The sequence below is a fragment of the Cherax quadricarinatus genome, unplaced genomic scaffold (assembly GCF_038502225.1).
Source record: "Cherax quadricarinatus isolate ZL_2023a unplaced genomic scaffold, ASM3850222v1 Contig794, whole genome shotgun sequence".
NCBI classification, from domain to species: Eukaryota; Metazoa; Arthropoda; class Malacostraca; order Decapoda; family Parastacidae; genus Cherax; species Cherax quadricarinatus.
This window is the reverse complement of record NW_027195820.1, coordinates 8677-11568: the sequence shown is the minus strand read 5'-3', so window position 1 is coordinate 11568 and position 2892 is coordinate 8677.

Genomic DNA, 2892 nt, shown 5'->3' with positions numbered 1-2892 from the left:
CAGGGAGAGAGAGGACCCAGTCGCAACCAGTGAAGAGGCGGGGCCAGGAGCTATGACTCGACCCCTGCAACCACAAATAGGTGAGTACACACATATGTATATATATGTATATACATATATATATATATATATATATATATATATATATATATATATATATATATATATATATATATATATATATATATATATATATATATATATATATATATATATGCAAAACAACCACTGTGAAAGAATAGTGAAATTCCAAGCGCTCTCGTGACTTCTCACATTATCAAAGAACTATGAAAACAACACATCAATGGAAGACACATAAAGGGTCGAGACCACATCTTTATATAAATTAGATTCATTTATAATTAATAAAATTTGGGAAGAATTTAATAATACATTGCGCAAATAATAAATCTTTATTTATGGGCAGAGTACTAGGGTTGGGCAAATATTTTGTTAGTGGAATATCGAGAAAGACCTGCCTAGTTGAAGCCAACAGGCCTCCTGCAGTGTTCCTCCTTTCTTATGAGTCGGGTGTCGTCGCGCGTCAGGTGTTGCTTTGTTGTGGGATGTGATAGTGAGGTAGAGGCTCGACCCTTTATATGCCGTTCATTGATGTATTTTTTTTATAGTTCCTTGATAATGTGAGAAATCACGAAAGCCCTCGGAATTTCATTATTCTTTCACAGTGGTTGTTTTGCATATTCTGATATCGCCTGTGACCTTATTGTGTGTGTGTGTATATATATATATATATCTATATATATATATATATATATATATATATATATATATATATATATATATATATATATATATATATATATATATATATATATATATATATATATATATATATATACATAACAATAAGACGAAATAAATAAAAAAAATATGAAAAGCTTAGAGTAATATTAAAAAAATGAGATTAAGGAGTGAAGGAGGTAATAGAACTCGGGCGAAATATTTTCTCACGAGGCCAAAAATCTGAGAGGGAAAAAAAATCTTCTCATTAGTAATGGAGAGGAAAATAAGAGTTTTCCTGCACCATTGTCTGGTGTTCTGACCTTTTGACAGTCTTTGATAACAAACACTATTGTCTCCCTGGAGGTTACTCTCTTGAATTTATTCTCAGATTCTGAAGAAAGATTTTAAAGAAACTGGGCCCATTTCCGGGGTGTACTTCCGGGGTGTACTTCCGGGTGTGCATCCGGGTGCGTTTCCTGGTGAACTTCCGGGAGTATCTCCAGGCGTGCTTCCGGAAGCGTTTCCCGATATTCTTCCGTATGTATTTCAGTGAGTACGTCCAGGAGTACTTCCTGGTAACCTCCCGGGTGTACTTCCGGGGCGTATTTACGAGTACTTTTGAGTACACTTCCTTGTGTACTTCCGGTCATAGCTCACGGTACGGGAAAGACAGGATAATAGTCGACACTTCCGCAGGAGGTAAATATTGTGAAAAGAAGTTGGTGACTGATTGCTTGGTTGATTGATTGGTTGATTGATTGGTTGATTGATTGGTTGGATGGTTAGTTGGATGGCCAACAACATATTAAGGAAGGAGTGAAGGAAGGAGGAGGGAAGAAAGGATGAAGAAGAGAGGAGAGGAAGGGATGGAAGAGAGACTTCTGTAAAAAGAGACTCGTGAAAGCATTAATTAGGAGAGGTTCCTGGAGAGGGAAGGAAGGAAGGAGACTGGCGCTCCCTCTCGTTGAACAAGATGACGGAACCTCTTAATGGAACACATGGAGTATGTGTTGAAGGTTCCATCTTTACAGAAGGAGGAGGAAGGAGGGAGGGGAGGACAAGGGTGTAAGGAGGAGAGGGGAAAGGTAGTAGGGAGGGATAGAAAGCTGAGAGAGAGAAAGAGACAGAGAGAGGCATAAAACGAGAGGGAGTTCAAAGTCAAGGAGACTAAGAGAAGTAAATTGATCACCCGATGCGCTTCCCATGTGTCAATTTTCTCCATCACTCACTCACCCTAGCCTACCTCTTTGTCCCTACATCAAAAGATTCTCTCTCTCTGTCTCTGTCTCTGTCTCTCTCTCTTTCTCTCTCCCTCTCTCTCTCTCTCTCTCTCTCTCTCTCTCTCTCTCTCTCTCTCTCTCTCTCTCTCTCTCTCTCTCTCTCTCTCTCTCTCTCTCTCTCTCTCTCTCTCCCTCAATCCGACATTAGTTTGATTGGCTGTTATCTCTCATTGAACCCACGTCAACCGAACTGGGTGATCCCCGAATCTTTTCCCAAATTTAATTAAATTTTCATCCCGACCCGATCCTAAACCGCTTCAGCCGACCACCGAATCCACGACTCTGTCAGCCCCGCAGGCAGATCACCCATCAATCACACGAAAAACACAAAAAATTATTCCTTCCACTCACTGCTCGATGGGATCTTGCAAAGGTGGGGAGTACCTTTGACAGATGGAGTGGGTCCAAAGGTGCCAATAGTACCTACAGTGACGTACATGTATGATCAACACAAAGGTGCCAATAGTACCTACAGTGACGTACATGTATGATCAACACAATAGTACCTACAGTGACGTACATGTATGATCAACACAATAGTACCTACAGTGACGTACATGTATGATCAACACAATAGTACCTACAGTGACGTACATGTATGATCAACACAATAGTACCTACAGTGACGTACATGTGTGATCAACACAATAGTACCTACAGTGACGTACATGTGTGATCAACACAATAGTACCTACAGTGACGTACATGTATCAACACAATAGTACCTACAGTGACGTACAACACAATAGTATACAGTGACGTACATGTATGATCAACACAATAGTACCTACAGTGACGTACATGTATGATCAACACAATAGTACCTACAGTGACGTACATGTGTGATCAACACAATAGTACCTACAGT